The sequence below is a fragment of the Mixophyes fleayi genome, chromosome 9, assembly GCF_038048845.1.
Source record: "Mixophyes fleayi isolate aMixFle1 chromosome 9, aMixFle1.hap1, whole genome shotgun sequence".
NCBI lineage: Eukaryota > Metazoa > Chordata > Amphibia > Anura > Limnodynastidae > Mixophyes > Mixophyes fleayi.
Window position 1 is genome coordinate 86590747 of NC_134410.1, and position 27760 is coordinate 86618506.

The following is a 27760-nucleotide window of genomic DNA, read 5'->3' on the forward strand; positions in this document are numbered from 1 at the left end:
CATCATTTACTACATCAGGGTCATAATTAGTTTTTCTAAATTCTTATTTCAACATCTCAACCTGGTCTATATTGTGTCTTCAGGATTTTCATCAGTGATATTGGGGATGAAAGTACAGCAGTGTATTCCAAACTCTGTCTTTAATGTAAGACAATACCCTCCTGACTGTGCTGGCAGATAGTCTAAGACCAGTTGGTGTTGTGCAAACTACGTTTTTAAAGCTTGCAGTTCTTTGCCTACATATCTAAGAGTTTCATCATAGATTTCAGTGATATTGTCCAACAAGTTTGCTAACTTTATTATCATATTATTTTTGGACATAGTTCTCCATGTTCCAAAGGATATAATATTACCAAAGCCGATTGCTACTTTGTGTCCTTTTGATTTTTCCAATAATGGGGCATGTTTCTGTCTTATTGTTTTTGACTTCTTTTTTTGGATAGAGTGATGTGTGCGGGGGCCACTTTTAGTGGGTTTAAATCCTTGTAATAACTCTTGGTGTGATAATATATATGCTGCTGGCACCACTCGTCCCACAGTACAGTTACCATAGCCACCGTAGGGCAGCCACTTGTAGGCGTAGCTAGCACATAGGAAATAAAGCTCATCTGGCAGCAAAGGGGGTGTTCCTGTCCATATCTTTCTAATGTTCTGTATTCCCTGTCTTGCTATAGTGGTATTTACATAAAGTACGTGACCCATTCTTCCCATGTTATGGGGAGAAACATCCAGGCCATTGTTTTTGCTGAAACAGGGGAATGGGAACATACCCAACAATCTGACTGATTTGTCATCATGCTGATTGACTCATTCATGTGTAAAATTACGTTTTCCGGATGCCATTTTGAAGAGCTACACCAGGCCTGTCCAACCTGCGGCCCTCCAGATGTTGTGAAACTACAAGTCCCAGCATGCCCTTCCAGCTATCAACTGGTTGTCTACTGGCAAAGCATGCTGGCGCTTGTAGTTTCACAACATCTGGAGGGCCGCAGGTTGGACAGGCTGAGCTACACAATCTGTTGTATATCTCCTCAGGAGGCAATCCACAATACTCGCAGATACATGGGAATGGGAGCCAGTTGTTTACACTCCCTATTTTCTATTTGTCTTTTAACCTTACGGGTGGCCTTAGGTGTTGATGCTGGGACTATGGATACATTTTTGCAACAATTTCTCATGCATTGCTCTCTTATAATGATTTTGGGGGGCACATGTATAACCAACATATTTCTACTCTTCTGAATGTTATATATCTCTCTGAGTACTGCTGTATTGACCCATTTTCCTGTTCACCTGTAGGACTTATGCATATTACTGAAATGCAAAAAAGATATAATATCTCACTTTTTTGCCTGAGGTTCAATCGTTATTTTGGTCTTTTTGCCATGGGATGCATGTATCCAGGTGTCTCTTCCCAGAACCTTGACTGATGTGGAGGTCGTTAACACAACTTGGTATGGTCCCTTATATCTGGGTTCAAGAGCTCCCCTTACATGCTTCTTGAGATACACCCAGTCTCCAATTTTCAGTTGGTGAGGATTAATCAGGAAGAGAGGAGAAAACTTGTGCATGCAAATTAGTAAGTTGTTGAGTGAGACACAACATATACCCTGTTAAGTCCCCATGTTTATGCTGTAACTCTTGGGGAAAATAACAACCTATTTTTGGTGCTGACCCAAACAATATTTCATAGGTGCTCAGCTTCAGTTTTTTCAATGGTGTGGTTCTAACAGCGAACAAGGCTATAGGCAAATATTCAACCCATGTTTTCCCTGTTTCTCTCATTGCTTTCTGGATTTTCAGTTTCAATGTACCATTTAGCCTCTCCACTCCTACTGGCCTGCGGCCTGTAAGGAGTATGGAACGCCTGCCTAATCTTTAAATTTGCCATTATATTTTGCATGACTTCTCCCGTAAAATGGGTAAGGACTCCCAAAGCATGCCCTTGGTATTCATGACAGAATAGTGCAAATGGTTTGTCATAATTGGGTAATTTTAATGCTGGTGCAGAGCATAAAGCCTTTTTAATAGCTTGAAGTGCTTCTTTTCTCTCGATAATTGGCATCATTACAAGTTTCTCCTTTTTTAATCAAGTTGTATAAGGGTTGCATGAGTATTGGGATGTGGGCTTAAGGTACACAGTCCCCATTGGTGACTGAGTTATCATGTGCTTGCTGTCGCTTCTCCCTCCTGGGTATTCTGTCATAGCCTGTAATGCTTCATGGGCTGCTCTGTATGGACCAGTTGCTACTGTCTCTTGTGCCCCTGTCAGGGTTTCATGTGTGTTATTGTCCTGTATTGTATTCTGGTTGTGATCTTGGGTTTCATCATGTTATGGAGGAGCTGGATTTGGATGTGGTGGGGCAGTTGCAACATTAGCCCTGCTATCATCCTCCTCCAGATCTCTCTCCCTTTTGCTTTGTGCCTCTATCTCTTCACTAGCAGCTAACCATATACATACTTGATCTCAAAAACTTTCCTTTCAATACAAGCCGTATTTTTCTTTCTGAAGGTTTTCCATTTTTGTGAATCTAACAGACCTTCTGGAGGGAATCCAGCTCTCTTAAAAAATGTATACCTTTTATTGCGTGTTTACCCTCTTTCTCCTTTACTATTTCCATGGGGGTGCGCTGATTCTCCTTACTATTAGAAGCTCCCATTCCACTGACTCCGTATGTGGAGAATGGGTTCCAACTGTATTGCTTCAAATACCTTAATAGTCCTTTACTGGAATCTTCCAGTCAATACCATGGAGGGTAACATCCAATGAAGATCTGAATTAGGGCAAAGTGGAGTCTCTTCTATTGGTCCTGACCGTGAGATCTCCACTACTTCAGAATATGTCTGTTCTAACTTCACTTTACAGGTAGCGTGAAACCCAGGAACACAAACTGTCTGCAAACTCCGTTCTTCTCTAGGCTTATGTTTTATCTCTTTTTTGAGACCAAACTTTATCCGGTGATAATTCAACCAAGCAACTTTTAATACATTCAGGGCTAAATGACGTGTAATACCATACAATGACGCTTGTACACTGTTCACAACCCCATTTTTCCCTGAATGGGCAACAAACTTCAGACATCAATACCTTTTTATGGGCTATGGGTTACTGGTTGCAGCACTGCCAGTATCTTGGGTATGCAAAAATATTGAGTGGCCAGTAATTTGATTCATAAGAATATTTGTTTCCACAATGTGGAATAAAGTCCGTCTTAAATTGCTGCGGGGACACAATAGGATTTACGGTGTTTTCTCTGCCCCCTGTGTTTCTGGTGTATTTTCCAATAAATGTTCCCAAGTTACTCCTAGAACATGGTGTAAATAATCAAAATCTTCAACGTGAGTTCCCAATATAATTGTCAATTTTTCCCAGGGGTGTAAATTTGATCCCCAGTATATTCCTGTGCGTGATTCTTCAGGTAATATTCCAGTCAGTATGGGTATGCGATCTCCCCTTGACTGCAACACCATGTGACCTGTGCAATCCCTACAGCCCAACTCAAACCACTGTTCCATCCACCATTCACTTTATAATTAATATTATCCACTCAAAGTTCTAACCATCTGCTATCCCTTCCTAACTGTGAGGACACCGGGGTTAGAACCAAAGCTCACTAGATACCCAGTCCACTAGGTTCAGAGATCACACAGGTAAGGAGACAGGAAATAAATAATAATTCCTTTTATTAAACAAAGTGCACACACTTAGTAAAATACAACAGTGCTCCCCAAGGAGAAACCGTTTGGTGGGGGAACAAGTGTCAGAAAATCACCAGTGCAAGTAAAAACTCCCCAACAAAGTCCCAAGCAGGTTACCTCCAAGCACAGAGTCCTAGCACGCCCAAACTCCTGGTAATAAAATCCACAGTTGACAATCCAAGTAGGCCAGGGTTTCTGATCCTTAAGGTGGGTCTGTGTATCTTGCTGATCCCAGCCGCTATGCCAACTCTCCACCAGCTTGGTGGGACCCTGGGTATTCATCTCCCTACCGATATAGGCTCACCAATTCCCCAGAATCTGCGAGTGTCTCCCGATGGAGTGGTAACAATCAGTCCTAGAGGTACACTGTCTGATCTCTGTCAAGAAGCTCCTGCTTCAAGCATTCCTTTAAGGCTCTGCAAGAATATGGTTACTTTCAAACAGTCCAAGTCCTCGCTGTCTCAAGATTCTCCAACAACCACCCACTCCCCCAGACAGCTCATTTTTTGTCCCTTCTCACAAGACATCTGATCCTGACCACCTCCCTGGGTCAACCCCACGCTCCTTGTCCTCTTGTGATTTGGTGGTTTGAAGAGTTTGGGTGGTAACAGGGGTGGAAATAGAGCATGACATCAGTGGTCTCCCACCTGCAGTGATGGTGCCATTCAGAATGTGTTGCAGAGTTGCTAGAACAATAGTTAGCACGCAGGGAAAGACCCCCTCCTGATTTTAGATAAGGTCCTGACCCTCCTCTTTTTAACCTCTTCCACTCCTTTTTTATGTCACAGGGTCCACAGCTGATTCACACTTCCTGTGAGCTGCCTCCCCCCTCTCTCTCTGGACACCACAGCAACAACAGATCTGGCCACTGGGCGGCATTTAATAACAGTGGGCCATGGTTGTTCAATTGGCCCACTGAGGACAGACCGGGTTGACACGATATTCCCAATATAAGGCCCTGGTCTGTCACATACCTCCCCCTTATTAAAACAAGGGGACAGTTGGAGTCTGGTGGTCAGGCTCCAGATGTTCTCCTTGGCACGTTGGGTTCCTTGATGAAGGGTTCTCTCTTCTGGAGAGTCCCTCCGCATTTGAGTGGTCTTTCCCCTTTTTGTGCGAGATAGTAAAGTTATAACCTTGTAATGCTACACTCCACCGTAATAACCTCCCATTTTCTCCAGCAGATCTTTGTAAAGGGGGTTGAGGTCTGTAATTACTGTGAACTCTTGCCCATAAATGTAGGATTGTAATTTCTTTAGGGCCCAAACTACAGATCGGGTTGGCATTATAATCCCAATATAAGGCCCGGGTCTGTCACACTAACCATCTGCTATCCCTCTTATAACGATCTTCTGGATAACCCTTAATTATTATTTTACTTTCTGGACGTTTTTGTAGATTCCTTAGGCTGTACAAACAAAGGGCTCTATGATCTATGGGAAATTTTATTATGGGGCCAATCAAGGATTAGATCTGACTAATCCTTTCCCAATTGATCCTTCAAATATTCTGGATTTAGGTGGCAACCTAATGTGCCATAGTATTCTGGTCCATTTGCTATGCATCGAAATTGTGTATTCTTACTTAGTCTTATTACAGCCTCTAAATTTGGTCCTCTAAATATACAAAACTTTCTTAATACTAGGCAACAAGTACAATACTTATAAATCCCTTTGGCCATATACTGTCAAATAACTAAACAAGTACAGTAATTAATAAAACCTTTATTAATACAGGTATGGTAATTGGGAAAGTTTTGTTGTAACCAATTTATATTATTCCATTATTACCACATTTTGCATGTACAATAAATATTATATCATAGTAATTAGACTGAATTTTAGACTGAAGACAAAAACATTACAATTTTAGTGTTAAAGTATGACTTATCAATTGGGTCCGTGGGACCTCGACAGATCAACTTGGAAGAAGTCCTTCCATGAAACACACGTACTGAGCAATCAAAGGTGTAAATCACAATGCAATTGATTACTCACCGTATGGATTTGTGTAGTCAGTTGTTGTGGATCGTTATGGAAGGTCCAGTACTCCTGGCAGTTGATGTGAGGTCCCGTGTTTCAGCACCAAAATGTCGTGGTGACCTTCTGTTTTGCTATACAGATGTATAACTACTGTTGAGTTAATTTCCAGAATAAATCAATATTGTCCAGTGCAATTACAGATTTTGCAATAAAAGAGATTTACTTCATTTTTAGATCTTAAGTTACATAGTTGCCATACAGCCTGCAGACCATGATTTTTTTGCAGAGAGTGTCTGCACTCAGTTGGCTGCGGGTCAATTTAAAAACTTTTACAATGGTGGGTGTGTTTACAAAATGATGTCATCACAGAGGTCAATGGCTTACAATAAATCAGGATTAACTTCACGGATCTAATTTCTTAGAAGAGATATTTGCACAAGATATAGTTCCTAGCCTTTTCACAGTATTATACCAGCAATTCCTCAAAATAATATGTAATATAACAATAATATTGCAAATCAGGTTGCTGACACTAATAGGGGTATTCAATTGTCCGCTTATTCGCGTAATATATCGCGAATAAGCGGAACCGCAGATATCGCAAAAAATCTATTTCCCGGAAATGACGGTATTCAATTGTAATACCTAACCCAGCCCCTTATCGCGTAATATCCGACTTGTACGAAGTGCTTTTTTTTTTTTTTACCCTTTTCCCGCCGTTCGCGATTTCCCGCCCGCATTTCTATAAAAAAAACAACAACTTTATTTTGCAAAGTGCCATTTTGCAGAGATTTCGATGCTGGTGGCTGATTCCTGAGACCCTCTGGTTTTGTGAGATTCTGGATTGTACTTTTTGCATCTTTATATACATTTATTCATTATTTTCACATTATTTACATACATTGCATTACATTTTATTTTGCATTACATTATAGTAAGTTATATTTTTACACAGTACTAACACCACACACTACATCAAACAGTACACAACACCACACATTTTATTTAATAGCAGACATCACTATACTGCATACAGAAAAAGTGTGCAATAATCACAATTAAATAAAAGTTTAGTTACTTTTTAGCTCCAGCATTAGTTTTATTAATTTCAGCTACATAGCATACATATATCAGTATGTCTAGGGAGCATAGGGAAAATCTTTCTGAACAGGTACACCTGGATGAAGAAGATATTAGCAGTGGAGAAGAGTGGCAGCATGAAACAGAAGAAAGAGATCGAGCACAAGAAAGAAGACAGAGATTCCTTAAAGTGGCTACCAGACCCTCGCAGCAATCTACAGTGGCTGAAGAAGAAGATGATGGTGATGATCCTGAGGAAGGTGGTAGTAACATCACCAACTATGATGTATTTTATGGTAAACGGGCACATGTCACAAGTCATCAGCAGAGGAACCAGATCTGGCGTCAGATCTCTGACAAGGTGACTTCTTGTAGGCAAGTTCCAAAATATATTGAGCATTGCAGGAAACGTTTCCGGGACTGCAAGCGGATTGTAAAGAAGAAGATGGCTGCGTCCAAGAGGCATGCAAAAGGAACTGGTGGTGAGAAACCTGCAAATATCAGCATGAAACCCTGGGAAGTGAGGCTGTCTGAGGTCCTGGATCCTGTACTCGTGGAAGGTGCTGTGGACACAGAGGAACCTTCAACATATTTATCTGAAGGTATGTATATATGTTTATATCTATGATGATGTGTTAATTATTTTTTTTTATTTTTTATTATTTATTTAAATAATTTTAATTTTAACACTGTTAAATTTAATTGTAGAGCCAACTTCCAAGCGGCCATCTAAGAAAAGCTCAAAAGGACGTCCTGACACAGCTGCCAGCCAAGTTGGTAAGTGTTTGGTAAGTGTTTTTTGTTTGACTATATTGATACTTATATATATTTTACCAGTCACACACAGGTACACACACACATACACGTACACACACACACACACATCTCATGTCTAAAATATATTCTCAAACGAAAATCATATGTTATCATTGCCCATGGTTATTGTTACTGTACATTTGTGTTGTTTGTATACAAAATTTATTTTACAATGTACACACAGCTGTCTATTGAAATCTGTATACATACAAACCAATATGTAGATGAACCCCATCTTGACAATAATAACATAGGATTTTGGTGTGTGTATATCATGGAGCCAAAAGTTTTTTTCAAAGTAAATTAAATATATGTATATATTTTATATGCACACATTCTCAATCACCACTGTTTTATGTATACTCATTTCTCTTTATCTAAAATATACCCATTTTAGTTATATTTTTGATATAGATGAATGAATAAACATTAAACAGGTGGTTGTGAATGTGTGCATATGATTATATATAGATATATCTTTCTTTTTTAGGTGTGTGTGTACATATATTAAAATATATACACATACATACTATGGTGTAAGAGACAAGAAAACAAACACACACATACACAAAAACATGTGTACGTTTTAGAACATAAAAAAGTATATTAAAGCTAAACGTGTATATATAAGTGTGTTTATTAACATATAAATGGATAAATATAGCCATTGTGGTTAAATTGTATATTGATCCATTTTTATCGTAATAAACACTCTTATATGTACACGTCTACCTTTAATATACTGTTCTTATGGTCTAAAACATGCACATGTTTTTGTGTATGTGTGTGTTTGTTTTCTTGTCTGTTACACCATAGTATGTATGTGTATATTTTTTAATATATGTACACACACACACACACATACGTGTGTGTGTATCGATGTATGTGTTGTTAGGTCAGGTGTGTGTGTGTATATGTGTGTATATGTATATATATATATATGATACTGTCAAAGAAGGCATATAAAGGAGGAGTTTGGTGTTGAACCATATATTTTTTTTAAAATTTAATTCTAATCTATTTAATGACATGGCCCATGATTCATTAAGGATCGTAAGTTTAGAAACGTTATTTAAGTATCCTGGACAAAAACATGCAACAATGCAAGGTGTGCAAGTTAGTATTCTGTTTTGCACATAAGTTAAATACTGCCTGTTTTTTCCTGTTGCACTAATATTTGAGAGCTTAATGTACACAGATGATATTTGTGTGTTACCTGAAAAAACAGTCAGTAATGATTTTTTTTTAAAAACAGAATAATATTTTGCAGCCCTTTCATTGTAACATTCTTTTGTCCGAGTGACCAAAATTAGCAGTTTATATAGTTAAATGCTTAATGAATCAGGCCCCTAGTTAACATTTTTTTTTTGGGCAAACATTAGTCATGGGTCAATTTTGAGTGTCAGGGGCAATTTTTGTTTTATAAATATGTGTATGTCATCAATCAATATCTAAAAACCATTTAAATGTTTTGTTTTTTGGGTAGTTCAAACACACAAAGACATCCTACTCGCTAAGAAAAAAGAATCGCGTGCGACAACAACAGGTATGTGTGAAAAAAAAATTCAATTTTTTAAAAAAAAAATATATCGATGTCTTTTAATAATCTAAAACAAAGTAATTTCAAACAGAAATGCCAAGAAAACGAATTAGTGTATTATCAGTTTCTATGGTGACTAACATCACTGAAAAAAGAATAGGTTGGTTTAAAAAAAAAAAAAAATTCTTAAATTTATTAAAATCCTATTTTTGGCAAATTTTTAACATTGCTTATGTTTCAGAGACTGCATTTGAAGAGCAAACATGTAGTTCAAGGACAGAATTGGCGTCATTGCAGAACATTTCAGAATCGTTACAGGTGAATGATAGTCCAATATACATTCTACATTCAACATTGCAATGCATTTGTTTTTTTGTTTATTTGTTAAATATTTCAAATTGTCATTAGTTTAAAATAATCTGTTGATGAGGAAATAAATCATTTACAATTAGATAATAATAGCAACATGTTTTATTGTTTATCCTTAGAAAACCTGAGAGAGAAGCAACAAGAGACAAGAGCTGCAGACAGTGATGTAACCCCTATTGAGGATACAGAAACATGTAATTTTGCTAGAAATGGTAAGTAAAAATTTTCTTTGCCCAAAAATTTCAACTTAGCAGCTATTTATAAATTTCATCATAGGCCACTGATTAAAGGTATATAGGTTAGTCGTTTACAGGGGCTTCTTTCCCATTGGGCACAATGGGCATGTGCCCGGGGGCCCTGCAGGCCAGGTAAGTCTTTCCGAAGCAGCGCAAGAAAAAAAAAAAAGTTACTTTAGGACAGCTGGCGATCCGGCTCCCTCCCTGTTGTCCTCCTCCGTGTGGCGCTGGCAGTGCATTTTGGGTGTGACGTCATAATGCCCGCTAGTCAAGCATTGCGGAATGTGAAGGAGGAGGAGAACAGGGAGGTAGCCGGATCGCCAGCTGTCCTAAAGGTAAGTTTGTGGGGTTTTTTTCTCAGTTTTTTTTTTTTTTTTTTTGTCTTGCGCTGCCTCAGACGGTCCCCCATGGCCTGCAGGGCTCATATATAGATAATAATTTATTTTTTATATATATATATATATATATATATATATATATATATATATATATATATATATATATATATATATATATATATATATACCCAAAACTTCCAATAGAGCGCTTGTGAAGGGCAGATATAAAAACTGAGCAATACTTAAATTCAGTAGGCGGCTCCCCAGTCATTCAACACCTGTCTGCAGATGAGGAAGGTACCAGCCGGCGACAATCTAGACGTCTAGATTGTCGACGGCCGGTACCTTCCTCATCTGCGAGTGTCCATAGGACAGATAAGCTGGTTATATTTATGTTTCATGTGCGGCCATTTATTTTATAAAGCCTGCAGTGTGAAATACTGTGCTATTAAATATATGGCTTTTTAAGCATTCAGGTCTGGTTCATTTACGGTATCACACCATTGTGCCTTGTATTTTAGTTTGCAGCTGTTCATCTTGCCCTATGTCAGGAGGCGATATCTACTATAAAGGATTACCTTGATTACCAGGTTACTCGTGGTGCCATCAGAAGGAATTCATCATATAAATCATTGGCTTGATTACTTTGAATATCTGGTACGGGAATTATATATCTCTGGAAGAATACGACTGTGTATCACTTATAATTGCACTATGTGTGGCGCCCCCTGTCTTCTATTTTATTTTTATACATATATATACACACACATTTATACATATATATATATATGTGTGTGTATATAGATATATAGATATATGTGTATATGAATGCCTATATGTATGTATTTTAAAAAAATATATATATTTTTTTTTTTAGTTGAAAATACACAAAGTTACTATGGAAACATGCACGTAATCCTTCAATTACTGGAAGAATATTTAACAATGGTAAGTGTAATATTAGTGTTAAAATTAATCTGATTATGTTACATTTTATATTATTAGGTATTATATATATTTTTTTTCTGTTTAAATCCCTTAGACAAAAGATTTTATAATCATCTAATGGTCTATGCTACAAATCATGAAGTTATCCCAAAGAAGAACTAACGACAAGAATTTAGTTTTACCTATAATTAACCACGGTATGTTATTGATATATAAATGTATATTAAAAAAAATTATATGCTAATGATTTTTACAATTGTAACATTCATTGTAAAAAAAAATTCAATGTTAAATGTTATTGATAACAGTGCAAAAAAAAAAAATAGTTCCAGAAATATTATCAGTGATTTTTTACAAGAGAATACTTAATCCTAATGAAAATTAAAATAGAGGATTGATTGTTAATGATGCTAATGTTGCCATTTTAATTCAACTGTATTATGTTTTTTAAAAAAATTAAAAATTAAAAACACTTTTTTTAATAATTCACAGCCAACTGAAGAGGATAGAAGAACTACTGTGAAAAATACAAGAAATTGGAGAAAAGCAAAGACCACAGAAAAATGTAATTCTGATATATAAATTTTATTGCACAAAGAAAATATGTAAATTATTAAAAGATGTTATATTTTTCTTTAAAACATGTCTTTCATTATTATAATAAAGATTGTTGTACAATATAATAGAAAAATAAATATTTGTTCAACACATCAATTTGGTTAGAAAAAATTTATTAATACATTTGAAAGAGTGATTAACTTTTTTGGATACAACCAAACAATCATTTCTCTTATAATTTAGATTTATGTGGTAATTAAACAGTATACATTATATTTAACAAAAAACAAACAATACAAGTGGGTCAATATTCCATGCACTATTCAAAATCCAGTCGCTGGTTCCGTCTGCAATCCACAGTGAAATGGGTGTGACAGGTACATTTTGGAGAAAGGAAAAGAGAAAAAAGGTAATTTCAGTGTGAGTATGTGTCAGTAGTGATACTTTACATAAGGTTACATCACACAGAACATAGCATAGTGCAGTTTACATATGATGACACCCACCTGTCCAAGAAGCTGGCTCTTGAAAAGCGTCATGGCCTTGGGCTTCAAAATCCAGTCGCTGGTTACGTCTTGCAATCATCCTTTTATCTTAACTAACTGTTATTAACATTAAACATATTTTCAAATAAAAACATATATATATATGGGACAATGTATTACATGATTGTTCACTAAAACTGATTAAGTTGATTATCCTTGAAAAAACTAAAATTTTTAAAGAAGTTGAAAAGGAACTAGAAACTAAAGAAGTTCTTTTGCAACCTTTTAAGGAGGATACAAATTTTAAGGCCAATGAATTGGTGTTGAATAAAAAATTAGACAGGGTTGAAACAGAAGTGATAAAAATTAAGGAATGTAAATTCCATAGAGATAAGAAAGATTACATACAGGATAATGTTAAAAAATGGCCAAAACCTAAGGTTAGTGGTAAATTTGTGAATGGAGATTCGCGACAGCAAGAACATATAGCGAACAACAAATGGAAGAATGTTCCAATAAGAAGAGAACCCATTCAATCTAGCCCAAAAACGAGCAAACAGGTTCATTTTGAACCGAGACTGAGAAACAGATTTTCCACCTTGTCGGTGTCAGATAGTGAGACAGAGGATTTTTTATCCCCAGGTCCGTCCAAACGAGAGAGACCCTTACATTTCAAATCCCAGCTAAAAGAGAGTACAAGGGTAGCCTCTCCCTTAAAAAGGAGATACACAGACGACGTGGAAAACGAGGGGGAGTTCAAATCTCACAAAAGAAGGTTCCTTTAGATTCTAATGATATTTTGAGAACTAAAGGGATATTTAATCTATCTGAACATATATTATCGAAATCAGAAGTTTCAGTTCTTAAAAAAGGGCTGTCTTTTGCCCCTACTAAACATTTTAACAAGTTCCAGATGTATGTTGACGTACAGAAATTTGTACGAAAACTTACATTAAAAAGGCATTTCGCCAGGAGAGATACAGGGTGTCTTCAGAATTTTGAGTCACTTTCTAAATCTGGTTTAAAATTAACATCAAAATTTTATCCTCTTGAGTCAAAAAGTAATCATATACATATTTTTCAGGATCTGGTCATTCAAGATCTTTGCCATTCTGAATTTGATACTAAAGTCAAAGGTAATTTAACCATACATGAGAAACAAGCATTAAAAGATTTACAGTCGAATAGTAACATAGTCATTAAGCAAGCTGATAAGGGGGGTGGTACAGTAATCTTAACTCGATCAGATTATGTAGCAGAGGCTAACAGACTTTTGGGGGACTCATTAGCATATTCCAAATTACATAAAGATCCTACCCAGGACTATGTTACTTCACTACGAGAGCTTTTATCTAAGGGACTCCATTCAAACATTCTGAATAAGGATGAATTTCAGTATCTATATACATCCTGCCCTATTATCCCCACCTTTTATTATCTTCCCAAGATTCATAAGGACCTACAAGTACCCCCAGGACGTCCTATTATATCGGGCATAGACTCCTTAACATCTAATTCATCAAAATATATTGACATTTTCCTTAAAAAATATGTAATTACTTTGGAGTCCTACTTGAAGGATACAAATAGCATCTTACAAATATTACAAGATGTCTGGGATAATTCTTCTTTCTATTGGACTACAATTGATGTACAATCCCTCTATACATCAATACAGCATGAGAAGGGTATAGAATCATGTAGGGAATTTTTAGATAAAGATGACTCTGTTACATTAGATCACAAAAATTTCATTTGTGATCTTATTCGTTTTGTTCTGTCTCATAATTATTTTAGTTTTTTGGATACCTTCTATCTGCAAACCTGGGGTACAGCCATGGGTACCACTTTTGCACCCAGCTTTGCTAACTTACATATGGGAAGCTGGGAGTCCAAATATATTTACCAACCAAATCCTTTCACAAATAAGATCAAATTATATAAACATTATATTGATGACATTCTAATTATTTGGAATGGTACTTGTGAGGAGTTTGATGAGTTTTTGCAGTACATCGGTAGAAATGAATATAATCTTAAGTTCACCGCTAATATCAATAAGACACAAGTTGAATACCTTGATCTTATTTTGACATCTAGTGGTACAGAAGTCCTCACTAGAAATTTTATAAAACATGTGGATACTAACAGTTATCTACATTATGGCAGTTGTCACCTTAAAAGATGGAAGGACAATATTCCATTCTCTCAGTTTAATAGGTTGAAAAGAAATTGTAGTCAGAATTCTGATTTTGAGGAACAACTTGATGTTTACTTAGGCCGTTTTGAAGAAAGGGAATATCCACATCATTTACTTAATGAGGCTAGGAACAAAATTAAGAATAGGGATCGTGGTGAAATATTAAAATATACAAATAAATCCGATAAGAAGGATATGGTCACTTTTATCACAGAATTTAGTAGTGGTGAAAATCGGATAAGAACAACACTGAATAGACATTGGGGCATTCTACTAAGAGATCCGATTTTGTCCCAAATCCTTCCAGCTAAACCATCTTTAATTTTTCGAAAAAATCGTAATCTAAAGGATCTAATTGCTCCCAGTTTGCTTCTTAAGGATATCACTCCATTAAAACCTTCAGGTTTTTTAATGAACAATATAGGTTCCGTGAAATGTACTCATTGTAACATATGTCAATACATGAGTACAACGAAAACTGCTTTCTTTAATTTTGACAATAGTAGACAATTTAGTGTGAAACAAAGAATTGATTGTCTAACAACATCGGTCATCTATATGTTAGAGTGTTCATGTAATCTGAAGTATGTGGGCAAAACAAAACGCCCACTTAAATTAAGGATCCAGGAACACATACGTAATATTAAGAATGGTGTGCAGAGTCATTCGGTGTCTAGACATTTTTTATCTAAACATAATAGTGATCCGAAACATCTTAAATTTATGGCCCTGGAGAAAGTATCACTTAAGTCAAGAGGAGGCGACTTACAACGAAAACTTTCCCAACGGGAAATGTTTTGGATATTCCAATTGGGAACTTTAATACCTACTGGTTTAAATGAGATGTATGAAATAGCCCCATTTCTTTAACAATTATCCCATTTTTTATTTAATTTTATTAATTTTATGGTCCAATTTTAGCATAATGATTTGCATTAGATTATATGCATTTTAGTTTATATGATTACATGACCTTAGGGTTTTAATTGTTGTATATCTCTTGTTATCCTGTTCCATATATATATTTTGTATATTAATGCATTCATACTATTGTTAGGTTAACCTTATAACCTTATATCTGTAGGGAGTTATTATGGCTGTATATATATGGTGTTTATAACACTTGTTTTTATTGCTCTAATTCTTTAGTACTATTCTGTCTTTTGGAGTTAATATGGCTAGATTATTAGTGGTTGAGTTAATTTCCCATATGGGATTATAATAGTGTTTGTATTTTAAGAAAGCACAGAGCAAATTCTCTATTCCGTTTTTTGTTTACCAGTGTGTCTGTAAATAAAGTTATTCTCGCGCTTGCGCGATACACATTGGTTCTGCGCATGCGCCAATATGGCGCGTCCACTCGGTTAAAAAGCCGGTGCTTTTGACTGATACAGTCATGGTGTATCTGCTCCTGAGGAAGTCCCACGGTGTTGGGACGAAACGCGTTGAGCTACTGTTACTCTACTGGCATCATTTCTGTACCTCATGTGAGTTCATACTGCTTTTTTATTAAAGTGTTATTTTTTACTCTGACATGGCAATTTTGTATGTGTCTGTCCGTCTATGATATTTGCCTGATCGATTATACCATGATGGACTGTTGACCCTGAGCATACATACGCTACTTGTATAGCAGGATTTCTGGTACGCAGATTTTTTGTTTTTATTTGGAGGTGTATACCTATTATCAAGCCATTTTGGTTGTTGGGCTTCCACTATTGATAGTGGTGGAGGATTTATCACAATTGGTGTTACGTAACACAACTATACTACACTATATGTGCTTTTATATCCACATTGTCATCCTGTGGGTGAGGGGGAGGCACTACCTCTGAAGAGGAACTCCTACCATACCACTGGATCCTGGAATCCTTACGGTACGCAGTTTATTACATCGTCCCCATTTCTATCTGATATTACACATTGGGCGCCCTACTTGTTTTCTCTATCAACATATATATATATATATATATATATATATATATATCTCCTTTAACCGAACGCCAAACAACGATTGTTTGAGATATCTCCCACTAATTAATTTGAAGTCCTGAAAAAAAAAAAAAAAAAAAAGATAAACTATTAGTTATTAATTAAATTATATTTATAAAAAAAAATTATGACATAAGAAAATTTACACTTACATGAAAAAAAATCCAAAATTAAACGCTGGTGCTCACGAGTTCCTGTTTCCCGACCAAATGCTGTGGCTGAAGAAAGGTCTTGATCCTGTAAAACAGCAGGATCTATCTCTACCTCCAAATTATTTGCCAAACAGATATTGTGCAGAATGCTGCAAGCAATAACAATGAGGCAAACTTTTGATGGTGAGTACAGAAGCGCACCGCCGGACCTATCCAAACAGCGGAACCAGCTCTTAAGTAGCCCAAAGGTACGCTCAATTACACCTCTGGTGGCTATATGTGCCGCTTGGTACCTTTTTTCAGCATCAGAAATTGGATTGGACACTGGAGTGAGCAACCAGGGCTGGCTCCCATATCCTGCATCACCTATTAAAAAAAAAAAAAATTTTTTATTAGTGCTCTTCTCATTTTAGAAATAATTATTAATAGCGATTACCTAGATATAACTTACCCAGGAGCCATCCATGAGGAAAATCTCCCTCCTCAAACTTCTTGAACACTCCTGAATTCTGCAAAATAAAAGAATCATGAGAGGAACCAGGGAAGCCAACACAAACATTTAGGATTTTTTTTTCTGGCATCACACACCATCTGCACATTCATGGAATGGAAGTGCTTTCGGTTTCGAAAGCTCTCTTCCATTTTGTGCGGAGGTGTGAGTGCCACATGGGTGCAATCTATTGCACCCAGGACATTTGGCATATGTGCCACACTTTAAAAATTGGATTTGACCTCCTGCCATTCTAATTCAGACTGTGGGAATTTAATAAATTCCCTAGTATGTTTTTTCATGGCTTTAAGGACCTGGAACAAACGCCGTGAAAATGTGGGTTGGGAGAAACCCGCAATTACGGACAATGTCGGTTGAAAGGTTCCCGACGCTAAAAAATGCAATGCCCCAAGCAGCTTTGCCAATCCAGCATGGTTTGTGGGGACTGTTTGTTCCAGGTCCTCTTTAAGGAGGTCATATAAAGAATAAATTGCAACTGAGGATAGGCGATATAATCTTATCACCTCATCCTCAGGGACCCCATCAAGTAACCGACGTGTGCGGTACAGACGGGGCCGTGGGACCCGACGCCTTGCATCAAGTAATGGAGCCACAGCATTCTCTACCTCACTTGCAGCCACATGCACATCTACATTCTCCTCTATTTCCAAAGCATTTCCTTCCTCTCCCCCAACTAGCAAACCAGCATGTGCACATTCATGAACACATGCTGCATACATAAACTGCCAAATGTTTATCGAAAATGGCTCCATTACTAATGCCTTTGTAAATTTCTTATTAAAAAAAAATAAAAAAAAATTAAGTATTAATTAAAGTATTAACTATTATTATTATTATTATTATTATTATTATTATTAATTAACTACCTAGCAGTATAAATACTGCTAGACATTAAACTATTAACAGTTTTTTATAGAAATATAAATCATTAACTATAAATAATGCTAGATATTAAACTTAACAATTTTATAGAAATAAAAATCCTTAACTATCTGCTAGATATAAATTTTTAGATAAAAATATAGATATACAAAACCAAACAGTTGTCTCAGTCTCAGCTCTTCTCAGGTCAGTTGAATGAGAAATGAAACTAATGTTTTTAATTTTAATCCAGTGGACTATACCATTTGCTTTTTTCTAAAGGGGTTGTATTTAAATATCATTTTACAAACTTTTTTATTTTCATGGGATTAAAGTTATTTTTAATACACAATTATCAGTTGAAAAAAGTTTAATGAGTATAATATTAACAAAAAAGACCCATATTAAAATAAGTTTGGAAATTAAAGGAATCTTTAACACTTTTAAAAGACCTTCAATGGTGCGATCGAAAAAATGACTAAACGCGATTATGTTGTACATGCGTTAAAGCGAAAATTTACAATTGAATAGCCTGCCTGCACTTGTTCTATGGGCTTGGTAAGAATTTGTGTAACATGTTCATTTCCAACTTAAACGCGTAAAATAAGGGGAATTGAATTGTGTGCACTCTATGCTAACGCGAAAACGCGTTAAATAGTATCGGAATCTCGAAATCAAGGCTAATTAAATACCCCCCTAAATATTATTATTATTATTATATATACAACTTTAACAGTCCACTCTCTTGTGGTACCCAAAACTACAATAAATTTAAAAAGTGTATGAATAATAAAAATTCTTCCCTTGATTTGACTATGTAGTGCTTAACTTAATTTGTCCTAACCTAAGTATGACCCTTTCCCTGTACCAGATGTTTCTACTAGCATGTATTTTACCATTGATTATTCTATCAATTTCCATTTTTTTATTTTTTTTTTATCACTACATATTTCACAAACAGATCAGTTAGAACCACTAATACAAGTTTCCCCAATGTAGACATAATTTCTTATTTTGTTCATCTGTTCAACCAGTGAGATATGCTCAATATATCATCCCAAATCTAATCTCTAAACTAATGAATTTCTTTTAAATTTGTGGATTGAACAAAGAAATGAACTGCACTTCACTTTTTACTTTTTTAAAACCTTGACAGCATTTTCAGAATCACTCTCAAAACCCCCATTCTGTAGTTGAAAATAGATGATGCTGGAACATATAGAAATCAATGAGGAGAAAAACAAACACATAGTGGCCACCATATACGGCTCATTCTGCTTCGCTGATTCGTTGTTCTTGCACCAATCAATCTTTCATTTCCTGGAACACATTCTCAAGCTGTGGAAGTATTTCTCCCTTTTCTACTTGGTCTTTTGATGGCTTGGTGTTCCTATTACAAATGGTAGAGTGGATCCAAGTGTCTCTTTTCACAACCTTCAGTAATGTGGTAGCAGTCTTCAACACATGGTAATATCCTTCCCATTGCTTTATTACACAACCAGAACACAATAAATTTCTACTTGTAACAGTCAGTGTTTCACAAGTCTGGGTAGAGGATCTTCAAGCTCCCTTTTTTTTCAGTTGTTAGACTTATGGTTATCAAATATTTGACAGTCACTCATTGTTACAGTTCAAGGGGTAAATGTATGAAAGTCCGTTTTTTTCAACTCGCCGGAAATCGGCGACTTTGCAGCTAAAATTTAAAGCGGTGATGGCTTGTAAATGCAAGTTTGCCTTTACAAGCCATCACCGCTTTAAATTTTAGCTGCAAAGTCGCCGATTTCCGGTGAGTTGAAAAAAATGGACTTTCATACATTTGCCCCCAAATGTCATTACATGTGGCTGATTCCCCAAACAAAAATGTTTAAAAAAAATTAAAAGTTAGAGGTTTAAAAGTGATTATGATGCTGTGCAAAACCAAAAGATAATCCTCTGGCCACACCAAGCTTGGCTCAGTCATTACTTTGCTCAATTCTAATGGCAGCACCTAATATATATAGTCAATAATTGATCACAATTCCCTTGTCCTTCATTAAACTAAGGTGCATGCTATCTTTCTTAAAACAATGAAATCAATACATTTTTCTTAAGGTAATAAAACAATAAACTAACTTTAACCCTTCTAAACAATCTTACTTCTAGCCCTCACCTAATTTACACAGTTCACAATACATATATCCAGTACTATGTTATATAATGACCAGTATAAATTCGGATGTAATCATATAATGTAAAGACATAATGATAACCTTCTGAACTAAATTGTAATAAGACATCCTAAGATATGACAACCTACTTAACATTTTCTAAATCTATTATACAGCAAAACATTTTCCTGATCAGGTCTACATAATTAATCCTTTACTTCATATATATACCACTAGACTATAAAAATCTACTGTACTATACACATACGTTTTCACAAATCCCACACCCTATATAAATGACGAGAAGTTCTAAAAGACAGTAATCTGTGTGTGTAATATTACAAGTGACAAAGGTGCAATCAGATATCTACTCAATAATTTCTAATGCACATATGGATTGACCAGAATGTGTCTGTGTGCATTTTGTTGACTATTGTTGACTCAAAAATATACATATAATACAATTTTGAAATTAGTTGTGGTAATTCAGATACATTTTTACAATTCACAGTAATCTTTGACTATAGGAGAAGAGACAAAATGTCTTCCAACTCATTCCACTATGTGGAGATAAAACAAAAACGTCTGCCTTATTTTGCTTCTGACACCAGGTTAACCTCTGGATAGTGAAACACAGATTTGAACAAATCCTAATTAAGCTATATCTTATCCCTGTCAAAAACGAGAATATTTTCTTTCATTGTTGTGACATCATGATGTAAATCTTTGGCAAGGTAAGATAGAGTCTTGTCATTCGTCCAAAAAATTGCAGATTTTAGCATCTTCTTATCACAACTTTTCAAACCCCCCCTTTTTCTCCTAATATCTATTGGGGAGGAGAAAAACAGACAACCAAACAAGGATTTATGCTGCTGACCTGTGAAAACAAATTTATATATAATAGAGAGAAAATAGGAGAATTTATAATACACTTTATTCCATTACACTAATATAATTTTCCAAGGACATGCATACTATATACCGTATTTTTTGCTCCATAAAACGCACTTTTTCCCCCCCAAAAAGTGGGGAAAAAAGTGTGTGCATCTTATGGAGCGAATACTGCAAGCCAGAAAGGAAGGAAGAAAAGAAAACTTACATTTCCAGTGTGGAAAAGGCTGCGGATCCTCCTGATCGTCTGACCCCCGCCTATCTGTGAGGACCTAGCTATCACATGGGATGGCACCTGTCATGTGGTGCACGTCCCATGTGATAGCTAGGTCCTCCCAGATAGACGGGGGGACGGACGATCAGGAGGATCCGAAGTGCTGAAGAAATCGCGCCTGGAGGGAATAAGGTAAGGCTATAGTGTGTGTGTGTGCCAGTGTGCTAAAATAGCATGTGTGCTAAGAGTGGGGATCAGTGTGTTAATATAGTGTGTGTGTGTGCTGGTGAGTGAGAGTGGGGGCCAGTGTATTTTGTGTGAGTGAAGGAGCCAGTGTATGTTTTCCTCCTATAAAAACTAGGTGCGTCTTATAGTCAGGTGCGTCTTTTGGAGCGAAAAATACGGTATATGGATTTTGTCATTTAGAACATTTGATAATGACAGTTCCCCTACAATCTGTTTTTTTTAAACAGTTTAACATTAAGCATTTTCCAGTAACTCATAAATAATCCTTACGCACTAAACGCTGGTGCAACTATACTTTGTTTTCAATTTTATCATTTTGCCATATTTCTAAACATTCATCTTTCTCTAGGTTACAACTCGCATGAGTTGATTCTACTTATTAGCATTTACATTTTTTATTTTTTTTTTGAATATTCACTATTGCAATTACTCTTATCACCTCTTTACTTGTAGCCATGCTTTGTGTACTTAACCCAGATGTCCCAACTTCCTGATGGTCAACCATAGTTTTGGGGCTGAGCCGTGCACTGCCCCTTCCCTCTGCTCTGGTCGGCCACTTTGGCTGTGGAGCACAAAGGTATTGGCGGAGGCATACTGCCAAAAATTTAAACACGCAAATATGTTTAAGTCACAATTTTATTTTATTGTGAACTTAAACTACAAATTTGATCTGTATAAGTTTTTTTTTATTTTGGTAAAACTTTCCAGCTTGCGCTCACTTAATTTCGCTGCGCTACCTTTCGCTTTGCACGCTATCCTGCTACATGGCCCTTTGAAGTTGCCACAGTTTTAAACAGTCATCATTTTCAATTCTCACTTTTGTTGATTTTAATCAACCACACCTTTTCTTTAACATTATTGAGTACCTCTGAATTAAAACTCCCTATTGTTGGGAAAGGCCTTGCACAATGTTTGGTCATCTTGACCCACTTGTCGCAATACGCCGTTGCGTATGCACCATATTTCTTACCCATAAGAAATCTCGCTGAACCAATAGGCCCTTCTTTAGGCAGTACATTGACCATCTCTAGCGTATGCTTAGCACCCATGTTGAACAATACCCTTCATGTGGACCACAGATAACACCACAATGCTCTGTCCCTTCCAGCAAACACTTTCAACCCCTTGCTACAAGCAATCTACCGCTAGAGATCTTTAACGGCCGTGGACGTATTTGCTCAAGCCGCGTCCACTTGCTTCCTCTCGTACTAAACGAGGACCCCTAACACAGAAATATCAATGGGGGCCACAGTTCCTTGATACTCTGCTCTCCAACAAATCTGTTGAGTTTATTCAAACTGGCAGCATCTTGTAAAGTCAATTACCAGCCTTGCCAACATAATTCCTCCCCGCTGCTCTCCCAAATCACAATCACTGCCTTACAGTGCGGTCCGATCACATCGCTTAAAGATGCTAGTTATCAGTAAACGTTGCGATTACTATTGGGCGCGCGTTGCGATAACCTCATTTGTTTCCGCCACCAGTATACCTGCCTCATATACCGTACACCAGTTGGGCACCTGCCTCGTCAGACAGCAACTGACACTCTATTCAACAATAGATCAAACCTTAGTGTATTTAAGTCACAAAATCACATAACATACACCTTTTCTGCTCAGAAAATCAACTTCCCAACAATAGTAATAACGTTTCAGAGGCTTTGACAAGTGGTTTCACTATAAAATACAGGACTATCTATCAACGCAACTGCTTAAACATGTGGCAACACAGGAACACATATGCGTATGCTAAGCAAACAAACCAATGCTCTATATAACAATTGCATTAGGACTATTTATACCAATATTACCGCTGTCCCTTTAGCACCAGCACCTCTGATAGACTCTCAAAGCAGGAATTCGGTTTATCAACACAAGATTTAATAAAAGTATAGAACAATATTTTCCTACCTTATCCACTCTCTTTGGATAAATTGAATTCCCCAGGTCCCCACAGTAGGGGGGGTTAAAATAAATTTCACTCAACCATATAGCTCAAACCCCAGTTGAGCTGTTAGAGTGCCCCTATTGACCACAGAAGGTTATTACAACATGATTAATTTTAATTCCTCATTCCCAATTTAACTATAAACAAAAAGTTCTGTCATTATTAAACATTTATAATTATTTAATATTTTCATAAGCAGGTTAATTCTAAAACATACCCGGAACTTACTCAAGGGAAAGACAAGAGAGAACAGAAGAAAACAAATAAAAATCATAATTTGGACATTTCCTGTGGTTTTTAACTGATATGCACCATCTTACTATACCTTTTTTTTTTTTTTTTTTTTTTTTTTACAAGCTACCAAACTTCATAAAATAGCAAAATATATATCTATTCAATTAGTCTTTTCCTTTTACTCATTACCATACTTACCCATATGCTTTGTTCAGATAATAGTTCTATCAATATATCTTTAAAATCACACTAGTATATTGCATTCATACATCTCATATATTCATATGTATCAGGCATATCACAAATACTGTATCTCTGCACAATTTGTTATTTCTTAAATCTTTATGCTCAAACCTTAAAATTAACTAGATCAATAAAAATGATTTCTGAAAAAATGTTATAAAAATTCACTAATACATATACACTTATTTCTAGCAAATGTACTTATCAGTGGTTATTTAAATTTGACTAAAACATAAATATAAATTCTATTGATACAGAAAGATGTTCAAATTCAGTATACAGTATACTTTTATCAATTCATTTCCTAGTAATATCCAAGCAAAGCATTTTTTAAAGTAATAGTCCTTAAATCCTGTTGGTATATCCTAAATGAATGGAGAAAAAACATTAATAAAATATAATCAGTATTTTATAACAATTGTAACTATATGTTTCAAACTAGATTAAATTACTTGTTTTAAAAACCAAATAACTTAAAAGCTTCAGGATCCTCAAGGAGGAAGGCAGGGAAGCTGGCGAGCAGAGTTAAAAGTGGAGAAGACAGAAGGAGAGAAGACCCTGCTCAAAGGAGCGTACAATCTAAGGGGTGGGGTAGACTGACGGAGAGACACAGGGGAGAGAGGGAGAGATGGAGGATAAGGATAGGGGAAGGGGAATAAAGGGGAAGAGTCATAAGAAAAGGTAGGAAGTTAAGTGGGAGACTGGAAAGCTTTAAGAAAAAGGTGGGTTTTTAAACACCGTTTGAAACGGGACAGATTAGGGGAAGTTCTGATGGAGGGAGGGAGCTTGTTCCAGTGGAGGGGGGCAGCGCGGGCGAAGTCTTGTATACGCGCGTGGGAGGAGGTAATCAGGGGGAAGAGAGGTGACGGTCATTGGCAGAACGGAGAGGGCGGGATGGAGCATGAATAGAGTGGAGGGAGGAGATGTAGGGTGCTGTGGAGTTGGCGAGGGCCTTGTATGTAAGAGTGAGGAGCTTGAACAGGATTCTGTAGGGTAAGGGGAGCCAGTGAAGGGATTGGTAGAGGGGGGAGACAGAAGAGGAGCGGCGAGAAAGGAAGATAAGCCTATTGGCAGCGTTAAGTACAGATCGAAGGGGAGCTAGGTGAGAGTGGGGGAGGCCAGTATGGAGAAGGTTGCAGTAGTCCAAGCGGGAGATGATCAGGGAGTGAATAAGACATTTAGTGGCATCTTGGGAAAAGAAGGGCCGGATGCGAACGATGTTACGCAGCTGGAAGCGGCAGGATTTAGCAAGAGAGAGAATGTGGGGGCCAAAGGAGAGAGAGGAGTCGAGGATGACCCTGAGGCAGCGAAGTTAGGGGACAGGGGAGATGGAGGTGTTGTCGACAGTGATAGAGAGGCCAGGAGAGCGCTGGCGAAGAGGCGGCGGGGCTTAGAGGATTGGGAAAGGATAAGGGACTTAAAGAAAGATTGTTTAGCGAGTGAGAGGGCAGAGCTGTAGGATGAGAGGATGAATTTGAAGTGGAGGAAGTCAGCGAGTGAGCGGGATTTTCTCCAGTGGTGTTCAGCGGTACGGGAGCATTTTTGGAGGAGGCGGGTAAGATTGGAGTGCTAGGGTTGGGGTTTGGAGCAGCAAGGGTGGATGGAGAGGGCAGGGGCGACCGCGTCCAGAGCAGAGGTGAGGGTGAGATTATAGAGGGAGACCGCCTGGTTGGGGCAGGACAGGGAGGAAAGGAGAGTATCAAGAGAGGAGGACAAAGTGGCCGGGTCAAGGGCATCGATGTTGCGTATGGAAAGAGTAGGTTTGGGCAGGGGGAGGGGAGCAAGAGAAGAGGAGAGAGAGAAGGAGATGGTGATTGGATAGAGGAGAGGGAGAGATGGAGAAGTCAGAGAGATTACATAGGTAGGAAAAGACAAGATCAAGGCAGTGGGTAGAGGAGGAGGTCCATTGGGTAAGGGAGGAAGAAAGGGTGAGCAGTTTGCAGGAAGCAGGGTCAGAGGGATTGTCCATGGGGAAGTTAAAGTTGCCGAGGATGATGGAGGGGAGGTCGGAGGAGAGGTGGTGAGGAAGCCAGACAGCGAAGTTATCAAGGAAGTGGGAGGTGGGGCCAGGGGGGCAGTTGACGACAGTGACGCGGAGATCGATGGGGAAGAATAGGCGGATGGAGTGGGCTTCAAAGGAGGAGAAGGAGAGGGAGGGTTCAGGGGGAATGACACAAAAAGTGCAGGAGGAGGCCCACTCCCCCACCTGGGCGGGCACCAGGTCTGGCGGAGTGGGTGAAGGAGAGGCCACCATAGGAGAGGGCAGCGGACGGAGAGAGTCGGAGAGCCAGGTTTCAGTAAGGGCGAGAAGATTAAGGGAGGTGGATAAAAAGAGGTTGTGGATAGCAGTTAGCTTGTTGCGAACTGATCTAGCATTCCAGAGGGCACAAGAGAAAGAGGGAGAGGATAGGGGGGAGATTGGGATGAGGTTAGCAAGATGGGCAGAGCGCGGGGGAGGGGCAGGAGAGGTAGGGCAGGGGGAGAGTATGGGTATGGAGCAAGAGTGGGGAGGCATAGTAGGGAGAGAGAGGGGGGGTAGACGAAAAGAGATGTCTGAGAGAGAGGCCTAGAATGAAGGAGCCAAAGATAAGGCAAGGAGGGCTAGGAAGACAAACAGAAAATAGGGCATGGAAGGAAAGGAGTAGCAGAACAGTGAGATAAAGAGGATGGAGGATAACAGGTAAGAATAAAACCAGGGGACAATAGCGATAAGGAAGACAATGGCAATATGAAAGACAATGGCAATATGAAAGACAATGGCAATATGGAAGACAATGGCAATATGGAAGACGAAAAAGTTAGGCGAGGAAGGTAAGGACAATGAATGAAGTAGGACTGTAGAGGGCTAAAGACCAGAGCCGAATAGAAAGGCAGTGTCAGAGATAAAATAGAGTACAGTAGGCAAAAAATAAAATTAAAAATAAAATCAGATGCAGTAAATAAAATACAATGCAATTAACTAAAATGAGAGAAGGTAAAGGTGGCCTAATGGTAAAAATTTAAATGAGAGAGAAAAAAAAAATATTATAAGCTTGTCTGAAGAGGTGGGTTTTCAGAGAACGATTGATAGTTTGTAGACTAGAGGAGAGTCCCATTGTGCGAGGGAGAGAATTCCATAGAGTAGGTGCAGCCCGGAAAAAGTCCTGCAATCGGGAATGGGAGGATGTAATGAGTGTGGATGAGAGACGCAGATCTTGTGCAGAACAGAGTTGCTGAGTTGGGAGATATTTTGTGACAAGAGAGGAGATGTATGTTGGTGCAGCTTTGTTGATGACCTTGTAGGTTAGTAAGAGTATTTTATATTGGATTCGGTAGAAAACAGGCAACCAGTGTAGAGACATACAGATTGATTCAACAGAGGAATAACGATTTACAAGGAAAATCAATCTTGCCGCAGCATGCAAAATAGATTATAAGGGTTTGAGTTTGTTTTTGGGAAGACCAGTACGGAGGGAATTGCAATAGTCAATGCGGGGAATGATAAGTGCATGAATTAAGGTTTTTGCAGTGTCTTGTGTGAGAAATGTGCGAATTCTGGAAATGTTTTTTTTAGATGTATGTAACATGATTTAGATATAGAGTCAATGTGGGGAACAAAGGATAGGTGTGAGTCAAGGATTACACCTAGGGAGCGAGCTTGTGGGGTGGGATTTATGGTCATGTTATCAACAGAGATAGAAATGTCAGGTATGCTCTTGTTGGTGGGTGGGAATATTATTAACTCTGTTTTAGAAAGATTAAGTTTGAGTTGGCGAGAGGACATCCAAGATGAAATGGCAGAAAGACATTCAATTACACGGGACAACACAGATGTCGAGAGATCAGGAGAGGATAGATACATTTGGGTATCATCTGCATATAGATGATACTGAAATCCAGAGGGAACTTATTAGATTTCCAAGAGAAGCGGTATAGATAGAGAACAGCAGAGGACCTAGCACTGAGCCTTGCAGTACTCCAACTGATAAAGGAAGCAAGGCAGAGGTGGGGTCAGAGAAATTAACAGTGAAAGAGCGATTAGAAAGGTAGGATGAGAACCAGGATAGAACAGTGTCTTGAAGCCCTAGGAAT

The 27760-nt window shown here is 37.6% G+C and overlaps 1 long non-coding RNA gene across 1 annotated transcript; it reads left to right on the forward strand.

The window, feature by feature from the left end:
- Positions 1–10948: 10948 nt before the first annotated feature.
- Positions 10949–11571, forward strand: LOC142101650 (uncharacterized). Its single transcript, XR_012679095.1, has 3 exons — positions 10949–11008; positions 11103–11205; positions 11501–11571. It is a non-coding gene; the product is annotated as an uncharacterized LOC142101650 (long non-coding RNA).
- Positions 11572–27760: the final 16189 nt, after the last annotated feature.